The following is a 15,438-nucleotide window of genomic DNA, read 5'->3' on the forward strand; positions in this document are numbered from 1 at the left end:
TAACAGTGAATATTATAAACATACACTTTCCCACAAAAAATCCATAGGAAGAAAAAGAGATGCAGGGTTGCCAGGATAATGTCCGGGTGAGAGATGCAGGGTTGCCAGGATAATGTCCGGGTGAGAGATGCAGGGTTGCCAGGATAATGTCCGGGTGAGAGATGCAGACACCGGTGGTGCGTTTCAGTTGAGGATTTACCATGGTGTTTTACCCAAAAGACTCAAACGTTTCTGTTTCCATCTACTCAGACCTGCAGCCATGTCTCACTGGGGCATGGCTCCGGCGAACCTGCCCTGACAAGGCCCCAGGCCCTGGGTACTTTTCAGCCTCAATTTACCAACAATGGCTAACTCTGGACTTTAACACCTTCTTGAAAAGCAACTGTCTTGAATGATGCAGAAGGTGTTGATTCTGCTCGCCCCAAGTCTTAGTGTCACATTCCTGATGGAAACAGAACTACACTAGAGCTGACATTAACATAAACATTGGTGGCAGACTGGTGTGGGGGTAAGTGTCATTGGAAAAGCACCATGAGTAAATGAGAATGAAGGATCAGGCTGGTGTGGTGAGGGAAAATAGGAAGGAGAAAAAAATGTAGAAAAAAATATGAAGAGGAGGGAACTACATGCTGGAATAGCCAGCGAGCAGAGCTGTAGACTCCACCCCCCCTATCTCTCTATTTCTATCTCTCTCTCTGTTCCACACACACAGAATGCTAGCCCACTATGTGACCACAGAGTGAGCTCAGTGAATTGTGGAAAGCATATTGTTTCTCCACATCTCTCCCTCTCTCTCTCACTCTTCCACATGGGATCCTAAAAGACTGGACTATTTCTTCTGTGGATATCCTCCTCCTGCTCTGGGATTTAACTGAGAGCAGAGCAAAGCTTTCTTTCTTTTTTATCTTCTGGGGATTACCACAGAAATACCTCCTGTGTGCGTTTGAGCGTGAGTGTGTGTGAGTGTGTGTGTCCTGTGCCATGCCCACCCCTGGTCGCTTTGGGACTAACGGCAGTGGATCAGCATGAAGGGGGGTCACCATCAGCGGGGGTGCGGGTGTCAGCACCTGTTCCCAAAACTACTGGCTAAGTGTGGCTGCTGCTACGCCCGAGTTCGAGGTTGGTACATCTCTGCCTTATGTCCGTCCTTTTCACCCAGCTACCTCTCTTCGCTTTACTGGTCTCAGATGAGATGGGAGTTTAGTTTGCTTTCTCAGTTATACTGTAGGTCAGATGGTCTGTGCAGTTGTGAAGTCTGTGTTTTTTGCTTCTGTAAACTTACACATGTTTGTCCGAGATGGTTTGAGATCAGATGATGAGAGAGAATCAGCAGTGCTCCATCGATTGTTGGTTGATATTCAATCTGTTTTTAGGTCAGATACTACTAGCAAATGGGCACCATTAAGTATAGCCTATACTCTTCTTCACTGTCCAAATCGGTTGTTCTGAGATCAGATATTGAGACTGAGACACTGCTACAGCTATAGGCTGAGAGAATTGATCCTTTTTATTGGGGTATTATGACTCATACTATGGTACTCTATTGGAATGAATGGCAGTAGAGGCATAATCCTGATTTTACTTATGCAGGAAAATAAAACAAAGGCGTGTGATATATCAGAAATTGTGCAATATAATATTTTTGTCAACCTAAAATATTGTCATATAATCATAAATACAGTTTATATGCATTTTATACAAATGTTCCGTATAAATAGCTTCTAAAATATATGTAAACTGACCATAAATGTCAACATTTTTGTTTTCTTGAAAAGCTGAGAGTATGATACAATATCAGTACTTGTTGTATTTACAACTTGTCCTAGCATCTACTGATTTCAGCCAGTGTACGGCTGTGGATTCACTCCATTGTTTGAATGGAATGTTGACATATTGGCAATTCATTTGATACATTTATGGAATCTTTCCTCTAAAACTGTCTGGCTAGCTAGCTAACAAACATATAGAGCAGATAAATTCTTCAAATTCATTATTTTACACAATATCTTACCACAGAAATGGCAACGATGGTTGACCAGCTCCCTGACCAAAATGGCTGACCTTTATTCAATCATAAGAAGGTTCACCCAATTCTCATATTCTAAGTCCTAATTCTATGGGGGCAACCTCTAGGAGGTGTGTGGTACGTCAGTGTCTCTATCTTTCTCTCACTCTTTAATTTTCTTTTTTTGTCAGTCTGTCTGTCCTTCTCCCTCTTACCTCCTCATTCCTTTCCACTCTTCTCTCTTGTTCTCTCTCGGGGGAGAGACAGCTGACGATAATTGATGGTGATGTTTTGCTGATACTCCAACTCCTCCAGAGGAAATGAAATGAAATGTCTTTGGGCCCTGGTTGTGTTCACTCTGCTCTGGGGTTTGCAGCAGACACATTGCTAGTCTCATGCCGACATGAGAAGCTGTGCAGAATGTGAAAATGTATCACGCTACACATCTGACCATTGTGATACTCTCTCCTCTTTTTTTCACCCCCTTTTCGTGGTATCCAATTGTTGGTAGTTACTGTCTTGTCGCTACAACTCCTGTACTGGCTCGGAAGAGACCCATGCGTCTATGTTCTACATAAACAGTAGTAATGTCTACAGCATACTAATAGACCACAGTGGTCAGCAATCAATTATGTTATCTACACCTATCAACCAACTCTCTGATGTGAACACATATTAATTTTACCTTTACTTAACTAGGCAAGTCAGTTAAGAACAAATTATTATTTTTCAATGGTGGCCTAGAAACAGTGGGTTAACTGCCTGTTCAGGGGCAGAACGACAGATTTGTGCTTTGTCAGCTCAGGGTTTGAACTTGCAACCTTCCAGTTACTAGTCCAACGCTCTAGGCTACCCTTCCACCCCATAAGTGCCACAGAACTGGACAGTTACCATACGGCACCTGTAGCCCCACAGTTAGAGTACAGCAGCATTTTTCTATCCAGCAGTCATCAGCTCTGTGCTTCTGTGAACAGACGATAATGAACATAACATTTCTTCACCACAGTGCTCCATAAATCCCCTTTCAGTTGTCGGAAACAGTTTTTTTGGGGGGGATAGCTGTTCAGAGTTTGTGTGTGTATTGGGGGGGGTCAGGGGGTTGCTTAAGCCTAGCTTTTTGGGGGAAAGGAATGTTCGGCAGAGTGACTCAGTGACTCCAGCGTTTCCATGATCCAATGATCCGAAAGCAGCACATTCCGAGACACTGCAGATTTCCAGATGTGAGCGTATCGCTGACTCTCTCGGGATATATGTAAACCCTGCATCACTGAGCAAAGGGTCACAGTGTCTATGTAAACCCTGCATCACTGAGCAAAGGGTCACAGTGTCTATGTCAACCCTGCATCACTGAGCAAAGGGTCACAGTGTCTATGTAAACCCTGCATCACTGAGCAAAGGGTCACAGTGTCTATGTCAACCCTGCATCACTGAGCAAAGGGTCAAAGTGTCTATGTAAACCCTGCATCACTGAGCAAAGGGGAACAGTGTCTATGTAAACCCTGCATCACTGAGCAAAGGGTCACAGTGTCTATGTAAACCCTGCATCACTGAGCAAAGGGTCATAGTGTCTATGTAAACCCTCCATCACTAGGCAAAGGGTCACAGTGTCTATGTCAACCCTACACCACTGAGCAAAGAGTCACAGTGTCTATGAAAACCCTACATCACTGAGCAAAGAGTAACAGTGTCTATTGCACCCCTACATCATTGAGAAAAGAGTCACAGTGTCTATGTCAAACCTACTTCACTGAGCAGAGTCACAGTGTCTATGTACATTTTGCAACCTTAGTTTAAAGCCAATAGTACTGTATACAGTGCCTTCAGAAAGTATTCAGACATTTACATACATTACATTTACATTTAAGTCATTTAGCAGACGCTCTTATCCAGAGCGACTTACAAATTGGTGCATTCACCTTATGACATCCAGTGGAACAGTCACTTTACAATAGTGCATCTAAATCTTACATTTACATTACATTTAAGTCATTTAGCAGACGCTCTTATCCAGAGCGACTTACAAATTGGTGCATTCACCTTATGACATCCAGTGGAACAGTCACTTTACAATAGTGCATCTAAATCTTAAAGAGGGGGGTGAGAGGGAATACTTATCCTATCCTAGGTATTCCTTAAAGAGGTGGGGTTTCAGGTGTCTCCGGAAGGTGGTGATTGACTCCGCTGTCCTGGCGTCGTGAGGGAGTTTGTTCCACCATTGGGGGGCCAGAGCAGCGAACAGTTTTGACTGGGCTGAGCGGGAGCTGTACTTCCTCAGTGGTAGGGAGGCGAGCAGGCCAGAGGTGGATGAACGCAGTGCCCTTGTTTGGGTGTAGGGCCTGATCAGAGCCTGGAGGTACTGAGGTGCCGTTCCCCTCACAGCTCCGTAGGCAAGCACCATGGTCTTGTAGCGGATGCGAGCTTCAACTGGAAGCCAGTGGAGAGAACGGAGGAGCGGGGTGACGTGAGAGAACTTGGGAAGGTTGAACACCAGACGGGCTGCGGCGTTCTGGATGAGTTGAAGGGTTTAATGGCACAGGCAGGGAGCCCAGCCAACAGCGAGTTGCAGTAATCCAGACGGGAGATGACAAGTGCCTGGATTAGGACCTGCGCCGCTTCCTGTGTGAGGCAGGGTCGTACTCTGCGGATGTTGTAGAGCATGAACCTACAGGAACGGGCCACCGCCTTGATGTTGGTTGAGAACGACAGGGTGTTGTCCAGGATCACACCAAGGTTCTTAGCGCTCTGGGAGGAGGACACAATGGAGTTGTCAACCGTGATGGCGAGATCATGGAACGGGCAGTCCTTCCCCGGGAGGAAGAGCAGCTCCGTCTTGCCGAGGTTCAGCTTGAGGTGGTGATCCGTCATCCACACTGATATGTCTGCCAGACATGCAGAGATGCGATTCGCCACCTGGTCATCAGAAGGGGGAAAGGAGAAGATTAGTTGTGTGTCGTCTGCATAGCAATGATAGGAGAGACCATGTGAGGTTATGACAGAGCCAAGTGACTTGGTGTATAGCGAGAACAGGAGAGGGCCTAGAACAGAGCCCTGGGGGACACCAGTGGTGAGAGCGCGTGGTGAGGAGACAGATTCTCGCCACGCCACCTGGTAGGAGCGACCTGTCAGGTAGGACGCAATCCAAGCGTGGGCCGCGCCGGAGATGCCCAACTCGGAGAGGGTGGAGAGGAGGATCTGATGGTTCACAGTATCGAAGGCAGCCCATAGATCTAGAAGGATGAGAGCAGAGGAGAGAGAGTTAGCTTTAGCAGTGCGGAGCGCCTCCGTGATACAGAGGAGAGCAGTCTCAGTTGAATGACTAGTCTTGAAACCTGACTGATTTGGATCAAGAAGGTCATTCAGAGAGAGATAGCGGGAGAGCTGGCCAAGGACGGCACGTGCAAGAGTTTTGGAGAGAAAAGAAAGAAGGGATACTGGTCTGTAATTGTTGACATCGGAGGGATCGAGTGTAGGTTTTTTCAGAAGGGGTGCAACTCTCGCTCTCTTGAAGACGGAAGGGACGTAGCCAGCGGTCAGGGATGAGTTGATGAGCGAGGTGAGGTAAGGGAGAAGGTCTCCGGAAATGGTCTGGAGAAGAGGGGAGGGGATAGGGTCAAGCGGGCAGGTTGTTGGGCGGCCGGCCGTCACAAGACGCGAGATTTCATCTGGAGAGAGAGGGGAGAAAGAGGTCAGAGCACAGGGTAGGGCAGTGTGAGCAGAACCAGCGGTGTCGTTTGACTTAGCAAACGAGGATCGGATGTCGTCGACCTTCTTTTCAAAATGGTTGACGAAGTCGTCTGCAGAGAGGGAGGAGGGGGAGGGGGAGGAGGATTCAGGAGGGAGGAGAAGGTGGCAAAGAGCTTCCTAGGGTTAGAGGCAGATGCTTGGAATTTAGCGTGGTAGAAAGTGGCTTTAGCAGCAGAGACAGATGAGGAAAATGTAGAGAGGAGGGAGTGAAAGGATGCCAGGTCCGCAGGGAGGCGAGTTTTCCTCCATTTCCGCTCGGCTGCCCGGAGCCCTGTTCTGTGAGCTCGCAATGAGTCATCGAGCCACGGAGCGGGAGGGGAGGACCGAGCCGGCCTGGAGGATAGGGGACATAGAGAGTCAAAGGATGCAGAGAGGGTGGAGAGGAGGGTTGAGGAGGCAGAATCAGGAGATAGGTTGGAGAAGGTTTGAGCGGAGGGAAGAGATGATAGGATGGAAGAGGAGAGAGTAGCGGGGAGAGAGAGCGAAGGTTGGGACGGCGCGATACCATCCGAGTAGGGGCAGTGTGGGAGGTGTTGGATGAGAGCGAGAGGGAAAAGGATACAAGGTAGTGGTCGGAGACTTGGAGGGGAGTTGCAATGAGGTTAGTGGAAGAACAGCATCTAGTAAAGATGAGGTCGAGCGTATTGCCTGCCTTGTGAGTAGGGGGGAAGGTGAGAGGGTGAGGTCAAAAGAGGAGAGGAGTGGAAAGAAGGAGGCATAGAGGAATGAGTCAAAGGTAGACGTGGGGAGGTTAAAGTCGCCCAGAACTGTGAGAGGTGAGCCGTCCTCAGGAAAGGAGCTTATCAAGGCATCAAGCTCATTGATGAACTCTCCGAGGGAACCTGGAGGGCGATAAATGATAAGGATGTTAAGCTCGAAAGGGCTGGTAACTGTGACAGCATGGAATTCAAAGGAGGCGATAGACAGATGGGTAAGGGGAGAAAGAGAGAATGACCACTTGGGAGAGATGAGGATCCCGGTGCCACCACCCCGCTGACCAGAAGCTCTCGGGGTGTGCGAGAACATGTGGGCGGACGAAGAGAGAGCAGTAGGAGTAGCAGTGTTGTCTGTGGTGATCCATGTTTCCGTTAGTGCCAAGAAGTCGAGGGACTGGAGGGAGGCATAGGCTGAGATGAACTCTGCCTTGTTGACCGCAGATCGGCAATTCCAGAGGCTACCGGAGACCTGGAACTCCACGTGGGTCGTGCGCGCTGGGACCACCAGATTAGGGTGGCCGCGGCCACGCGGTGTGGAGCGTTTGTATGGTCTGTGCAGAGAGGAGAGAACAGGGATAAACAGACACATAGTTGACAGGCTACAGAAGAGGCTACGCTAATGCAAAGGAGATTGGAATGACAAGTGGACTACTCGTCTCGAATGTTCAGAAAGTTAAGCTACGTAGCAAGAATCTTATTGACTAAAATGATTAAAATGATACAGTACTGCTGAAGTAGGCTAGCTGGCAGTGGGTGCGTTGTTGACACAACACTAATCAAGTCGTTCCGTTGAGTGTAATAGTTTCTGCAGTGCTGCTATTCGGGGGCTAGCTGGCTAGCTAGTAGTGTTGTTTACGTTACGTTGCGTTAAAAGAACGACAATAGCTGGCTGGCTAACCTAGAAAATCGCTCTAGACTACACAATTATCTTTGATACAAAGACTGCTATGTAGCTAGCTATGTAGCTAGCTACGATCAAACAAATCAAACCGTTGTACTGTAATGAAATGAAATGAAAATGTGATACTACCTGTGAATGCGACCGGGTTGTTGAGTTCTATTCAGTAGACGTTGGCTAGCTGTTGGCTAGCTAGCAGAGTCTCCTACGTTAAGGACGACAAATAGCTGGCTAGCTAATCTCGGTAAATTAAGATAATCACTCTAAGACTACACAGACTCCTTGACTCCTTGACTTTATTCACATTTCATTACGTTACAGCCTTATTCTAAAATATATATATTTTTAATAAAAACATCTTGAGCAATCTACCAATCTACCTACACACAATACCCCAAAATGACAAAGCGAAAACAGCTTTCTAGAAATGTTTTCAAATGTATTAAATGTAATAAACAGAAATACTTTATTTACTTAATTATTCAGACCCTTGCTATGAGACTCAAAATTGATCTCAGGTGCATCCTGTTTCTGTTGATTATCCTTGAGATGTTTCTACAAGTTGATTGGAGTCACCTGTGGTAAATTCAATTGATTGGACATTATTTGGAAAGGCACACACCTGTCTATATAAGGTCTCACAGTTGACAGTGCATGTCAGAGAAAAAACAAAGCCATGAGGTCGAAGGAATTGTTCGTAGAGCGCCGATACACGATTGTGTAGAGGCACAGATCTGAGAAAGGGTACCAAAACATTTCTGCAGAATTGAAGATCCCCAAGAACATAGTGGCCTCCATCATTCTTAAATGGAAGAAGTTTGGAAACACCAAAACTCTTCCTAGAGCTCGCCTCCCAGCCAAACTGAGCAATCGGGGGAGAAGGGCCTTGGTCAGGGAGGTGACCAAGAACTCGGTCGTCACTCTGACAGAGCTTCAGAGTTCCTCTGTAGAGATGGGAGAAACTTCCAGAAGGACAACCATCTCTGCAGCACTCCACCAATCAGGCCTTTATGACAGACAGAAGCCACTCCTCAGTAAAAGGCACATGACGGCCAGCTTGTTGTTTGCCAAAAGACACCTAAAGACTCTCAGACCATGAGAAACAATATTGTCTGGTCTGAACTCTTTGGCCTGAATGCCAAGCATAACTTCTGAAAGTGTCACGTCTGGAGGAAACCTGGCACCATGGCAGCATCATGCTGTGGGAGGTTTTTCAGTGGCAGGGACTGGGAGAGTAGTCAGGATCGAGGCAAAGATTAATGGAGAAAAGTACAGAGAGGTCCTTGATGAAAACGTGCTCCAGAGAGCTCAGGGCCTCAGACTAGGGTGAAGGTTCACCTTCCAACAGCACAACAACCCTAAGCCCACAGCCAATACAACGCAGGAGTGGCTTCAGGACAAGTCTGTGAATGTCCTTGAGTGGCCCAGCCAAAGCCCGGACTTGAACCCAATCGATCATCTCTGTAGAGATATGAAAATATATGTGCAGCGACGCACCCATCTAACCTGACAGAACTAGAGAATCTGCAGAGAAGAATGGGAGAAACTCCCCAAATACAGGTGTGCTAAGCTTGTAGCGGCATACCCAAGAAAATTCGATGCTGTAATCACTGCCGTATGTGCTTCAACAAAGTACTGCGTAAAGGGTCTGAATACTTTTGCAAATGCGATATTTCACATTTTTCATTTGTAATAAATTAGAAAAGAATTCTACAAATCTGTTTGGGGTATTGTGTGTAGATTGATGAGATGTTTGAATAAGGCTGTAATGTAAATGTGGAAAAAGTCAAGGGGTCTGAAGAGTTTCCGAAGGCGCTGTATAGTTACTGGTTTTGTTTGAACTCTATATTACTGAGAATACAATAATTATGTCACTGTTCTAACTTTATATAACTGATAGTCTCAATTCAATTCAATTCAATTCAATTCAATTCAATTCAATTCAATTCAAGGGCTTTATTGGCATGGGAAACATGTGTTAACATTGCCAAAGCACAACCCAACCAAGCCGCATTGCTTCTTAACACAGCGCGCATCCAACCCGGAAGCCAGCCGCATCAATGTGTCGGAGGAAACACCGTACACCTAGCGACCTAAAAATGGTCAAATACTCCAGCCACCCTAGCCATAGACTGTTCTCTGCTTACGCACAACAAGCGTTACCGGAGCACCAAGGCTAGGTCCAAGAGGCTTCTGTCACGCCTTGGTCATTGTATCTTGTGTTTTTGTTATATGTTTGGGTAGGCCAGGGTGTGACATGGGTTTATATGTTGTATTTCGTATTGGGGTTTGTATTAATTAGGAGTGTGTATCAGTAGGGGTGTGTCTAGTTAGGCTTGGCTGCCTGAGGCGATTCCTAATTGGAGTCAGCTGATTCTCGTTGTCTCGGATTGGGAACTGTATTTAGGCAGCCTGAGTGCGCGTTGTATTTCGTGGGTGATTGTACCTGTCTTAGTGTTAGTCACCAGATAGGCTGTATTAGTTTCACTCGTTTGTTGTTTTTGTATTTTCAGTTATTTCATGTACTGCATTTTCTTCATTAAAAGTCATGAGTAACCTACACGCTGCATTTCGGTCTGACTCTCTACAAACAACAGACAAAGTTCATTACAGCTTCTAAACAGCTTCTACCCCAGCTTCTTCTTTCACTGTAAGATCTACACCTGTTGTATTCGTCGCATGTGACTAATACAAGACTAATACAATTAGATTAGATTTGATATTGATAATGAGAGGGACAGCGAGAGAGCGAGAGACCGAGAGAGAGAGAAAGGGAGTTGAGGGGACAAACACGCACAGTGGGGTTGTGAAGGGAATCAAGGTCTAGAAACAACAGAAACACACAGAGAAAGAGAAAAGTAGGAGGTGGAAAGAAAGGAAAAGTAGAAGGCCTAACTGGCTCTAACCACTTTTCTCCCCTCATGTATCCTAAGAGTGGAGGATGGAAATCCAGATGAGAGAGTTGAAAGACAGAGAGAAATGACAGGCACTGTACCTGGCCCACCACAGGAGTCGCTAGTGACAAGGATATCCCTACCGGCCAAACCCCTCCCGGTCACGGCCGGCTGCAACAGAGCCTGGGCTGGAACCCAGAGTTTCTGGTGGCCTTAGACCACTGCACCACCCGGGAGGCCTGTACTCTCTCCTCTTTTTGACTAGAGGTCCTCTCAGTTCCTCAAAGCTCTGTCTTTGGCACAATTTAGCAGTGCTGTGAGCCTGCCCTGGCACAGAAGCTGTACAGGAGAGCTCTCCTCTCCATGAGTTAGGGATGTCAGAGAGCTCCCTCCCTGCCAAAATATTTGTACTCTTGTAATCACGACTGTGTGTATGTGTGTGTGGGTTTGTTTAAGTGTGTGTACATGTTGAAGTGTGTTTGTACAGTGTAGAGATAATCTCCTCGCTCTTTCTGCCGACCCTCTTTTGATTCATTTCCTAATTTACCAAAGGCTAAATATAAAAATACTGAGGCTTGAGGACTGTTTGAATGACAGATCTGCTGCCTGGCTGATTGAGGATTATATCCTCTATCCATCCAGCACACATCCTCAAATGCGAGCCAACACACACACAAACACACATACGAACATTCACACAGATTGTCAACCGAACAACCTATTTGTGGAGCATGTTAACTTTTTAGCAGTGTAGATAAGACCTACGTACCTTATCAACAGCCAAACAGCCAAACTATATAGTGCACTATATTTGACCAGGGCCCATAGGAATAGGGTTGCTTTTGGGACATGGACCTAGTTTTATTCATCAAAGTGCAGTGATGTACCATAGCAACAACTGCTCTGCGCCGTAGTGCAGTAGGGCTGATGGAGACTCCAGAATATCATGCTGTTATAATCTGACTTCTGACTGGGACCATGCACATCAACAAGATAATACTGATCAACCAGAGAGCTTAATGCCCACTGGTTGTGTGTCTGTGTGTGTGTCTGTCTGTGTGTGTGTGTGTGTGTGTGTGTGTGTGTGTGTGTGTGTGTGTGTGTGTGTGTGTGTGTGTGTGTGTGTGTGTGTGTGTGTGTGTGTGTGTGTGTGTGTGTGTGTGTGTGTGTGTGTGTGTGTGTGTGTGTGTGTGTGTGTGTGTGTGTGTGTGTGTGTGCTTGAGGGTGTGCCTGTGTGTGTCACATCTCCCAGTGTGGTTGTAAGTATATGTGCAAGTGTCTGTCTGCCTTTCCTCTTTTTCTGTGACAGTGTTTGGTTTGCACAGAGTGGTGTGTGCGCGCGGGGGAGTCAGTACTGTGCCGGGACAGATAACCACTCTCTGTCCCTGTTTCTCTCTCCCCCCCTCTTAAATCCTTTGTTGTTCCAGTTGCTCAGGCAGTGATTAAAGTGCAGTTCTATCCATGCTGCAGAGACAAAGTAGATGTGTGAAATGGGTAAGCTAGGAAAGCATTATGTTAGGATGGCACTCTTACTATGCTGCCTTTTTCTCACTCATTCTACCTTGTTGTCTTTCAAAGCAAGTGACAGCATATCTCTTACACCCAGTGTCTCTTTGGTCCTGGCCACTGCACCATATACACGCACACACACACACACACACACACACACACACACACACACACACACACACACACACACACACACACACACACACACACACACACACACACACACACACACACACACACACACACACACACACACACACACACACACACACACACACACACACACACACACACACACACATGCACACAGCATAGACTAAGCCATGATGATGATCTCAGTGTATTTTCAACCATCATTCCTCTTGGAAGATCTATCTTTCTTTACAGTAATTGTCATGTAGCCTGTCGGACAGTGACAAAGTGTTTATGTTAATGTGACAGTGATAATTGGTGTTTTAAAAGAAACTGAGTGAGGTCACCATCACCATGGTGGTTTGATGCTCTGTTATACTGAGAGAGAGAGAGAGAGAGAGAGAGAGAGAGAGAGAGAGAGAGAGAGAGAGAGAGAGAGAGAGAGAGAGAGAGAGAGAGAGAGAGAGAGAGAGAGAGAGATCATTACAACACTGTATATAGACATAATATGACATTTGAAATGTATTATTTTGGAACTTTTGTGAGTGTAATGTTTACTGTTGTTACTTTTGTGTTGTTTATTTCACTTGCTTCAGCAATGTAAAAATGTTCCCATGCCAATAAAGCCCCTTAAATTGAAATTGAGTTGAATCCCCTGTCTCTCTCTGTCCACTGTTAAGTCTCTGATTTAGAATGTATGTGTATGTGTGTGTGCTCTTCATTGTCACTGCCGGGTGTCTGTGTCTGACTGTCTCCTCATGGAGCTTTCTGTTCCCCTTTCCACTCTCTCTTATCTGTCTTTCCTCTCTCTCTCCTCTGTCTTTCCTCTCTCTCTCTCTCCTCCGTCTTTCCTCTCTTTCTCCTCTGTCTTTCCTCTCTCTCTCCTCTGTCTTTCCACTCTCTCTCTCCTCTGTCTTTCCTCTCTTTCCCCTCTGTCTTTCCACTCTCTCTCCTCTGTCTTTCCACTCTCCCTCCTCTGTTTTTACACTCTCTCTCCTCTGTCTTTCCACTCTCTCTCCTCTCTTTCCTCTCTCTCTCCTCTCTTTCCACTCTCTCTCTCATCCGTCTTTCCTCTCTCTCTCCTCTGTCTTTCCTCTCTCTCCTCTGTCGTTCTATCGCTCTCTCTCTCTCTCTCTCTCTCTCTCTCTCTCTCTCTCTCTCTCTCTCTCTCTCTCTCTCTCTCTCTCTCTCTCTCTCTCCTCTGTCTTTCATCTCTCTCTCCTCTGTCTTTCCTCTCTCTCCTCTGTCGTTCCTCTCTCTCTCTATCTTTCTCTCTCTCTTTCCTTTGTCTTTCCTCTCTCTCTCTCTTTCGACTCTCTCATCTGGATTTCCATCCTCCACTCTTAGGATACATGAGGGGAGAAAAGTGGTTAGAGCCAGTTAGGCCTTCTACTTTTCCTTTCTTTCCACCTCCTACTTTTCTCTTTCTCTGTGTGTTTCTGTTGTTTCTAGACCATGATTCCCTTCACAACCCCCGGTGTGTGTTTGTCTCCTCAACTCCCTATCTCTCTCTCTCTCCCTCTCATTATCAAAATCAAATCTAATCAAATTGTATTAGTCACATGCGCTGAATACAACAGGAATACAACAGGTGTGAAGGAAGAATCTTACAGTGAAGGAATAAGCTGGGGTAGAAGCTGTTTAGAAGCCTCTTGGACCTAGTCTTGGCGCTCCGGTAACGCTTGTCGTGCGGTAGCAGAGAACAGTCTATGGCTAGGGTGGCTGGAGTATTTGAACATTTTTAGGGCCTTCCTCTGACACCACCTGGTATAGAGGTCCTGGATGACGGGAAGCGTGGCCCCAATGATGTACTGGGCCGTACGCACTACCCTCTCTAGTGCCTTGCGCTCGGAGGCCGAGCCGTTACCATACCAGGCAGTGATGCAACCTGTGTGTACATGTTGATGGTGCAGATGTAGAACCTTTTGAGGATCTGTTTAGTTTCCTGAAGGGAATTGGTTTCGTCGTGCCCTCTTCATGACTGTCTTGGTGTGTTGGACCATGTTAGTTAGTTGGTAATGTGGACACCAAGGAACATAAAGCTCTCAAGCTTCTCCGCTACAGCGTCGTCGATGAGAATGGGGGCGTGCCCGGGCCTCTTTTTCCTGTAATACACAATCATCTCCTTAGTCTTGCTCACGTTGAGGGAGAGATTGTTGTCCTGGCACCACACGGCCAGGTCTCTGGCCTCCTCCCTATAGGCTGTCTCGTCTTTGTCGGTGATCAGGCCTACCACTGTTGTGTCATCGGTAAACTTGGAGTCTTCCCTGGTTGTGCAGTCATGAGTGAACAGGGAGTACAGAAGGGGACTGAGCACGCACCCCTGAGGGGCCCCTGTGTTGAGGATGTGTTGTTACCCTTAACACCTGGGGGTGGCCCGTCAAGAAGTCCAGGATCCAGTTGCAGAGGGAGGTGTTTAGTCCCAGGGTCCTTAGCTTATTGATTGGAGTAGGGTTTTCTGACCAGCCTTTCAAAGCACTTCATGGCTACAGACATGAGTGCTACGGGTCAGTAGTCATTTAGGCAGATTATCTTAGTGTTCTTGGGCACAGGGACTATGGTGGTCTGCTTAAAACATGTTGGCATTACAGACTCGGACAGGGAGAGGTTGAAAATGTCAGTGAAGTCACTTGCCAGTTGTTCAGCGCATACTCTCAGTACACGTCCTAGTAATCCGTCTGGCCCTGCGACTTTGTGAATGTTGACCTGTTTAAAGGTCTTACTCACATTGGCTGTGGAGAGCGTGATCACAGTCTCTCCCAGAACTGCTGGTGCTCTCATGGATGTTTCAGTGTTATTTGCCTCGAAGCGAGCATGGAAGTAGTTTAGCTCGTCTGATAGGCTCGTGTCACTGGGCAGCTCTCGGCTGTGCTTCCTTTTGTAGTCTGTAATGGTTTGCAAGCCTTGCCACATCCGACGAGCATCAGAGCCGGTGTAGTATGATTTGATCTTAGTCCTGTTTTGACACTTTGTGTTATGCAGGTGAATGAGGACCCAAAAGCGACTTGGCGAAAACAGAGTCTTTATTCCAGTAAAGGAAATAGGCAATACTCCTAGACAATTTATCCGGCTACCCGGATAAAGCACTAAATAAACTTCAGTTAGTGCTAAATACGGCTGCTAGAATCCTGACTAGAACCAAAAAATTTGATCATATTACTCCAGTGCTAGCCTCTCTACACTGGCTTCCTGTCAAAGCAAGGGCTGATTTCAAGGTTTTACTGCTAACCTACAAAGCATTACATGGGCTTGCTCCTACCTACCTCTCTGATTTGGTCCTGCCGTACATACCTACACGTACGCTACGGTCACAAGACGCAGGCCTCCTAATTGTCCCTAGAATTTCTAAGCAAACAGCTGGAGGCAGGGCTTTCTCCTATAGAGCTCCATTTTTATGGAACGGTCTGCCTACCCATGTCAGAGACGCAAACTCGGTCTCAACCTTTAAGTCTTTACTGAAGACTCATCTCTTCAGTGGGTCGGTGAATGGAAAGGCTCTGGAGCAACGAACCGCCCTTGCTGTCTCTGCCTGGCCGGTTC

At 46.7% G+C, this 15,438-nt stretch overlaps 1 protein-coding gene across 1 annotated transcript in view; it reads left to right on the forward strand.

Moving 5' to 3' along the window:
• The first annotated feature begins 709 nt into the window (after positions 1 to 709).
• The window catches only part of LOC124031283 (rho guanine nucleotide exchange factor 25-like), a 52,071-nt gene continuing 37,342 nt past the window's right edge, over positions 710 to 15,438 (forward strand). Inside the window, exon 1 of the mRNA XM_046342352.1 lies at positions 710 to 1,119. The gene's annotated coding sequence lies outside the window, so the exon portion shown is untranslated. The remainder of the gene's footprint in view (positions 1,120 to 15,438) is intronic.

The sequence above is a fragment of the Oncorhynchus gorbuscha genome, linkage group LG03, assembly GCF_021184085.1.
Source record: "Oncorhynchus gorbuscha isolate QuinsamMale2020 ecotype Even-year linkage group LG03, OgorEven_v1.0, whole genome shotgun sequence".
Classification (NCBI taxonomy): Eukaryota; Metazoa; Chordata; class Actinopteri; order Salmoniformes; family Salmonidae; genus Oncorhynchus; species Oncorhynchus gorbuscha.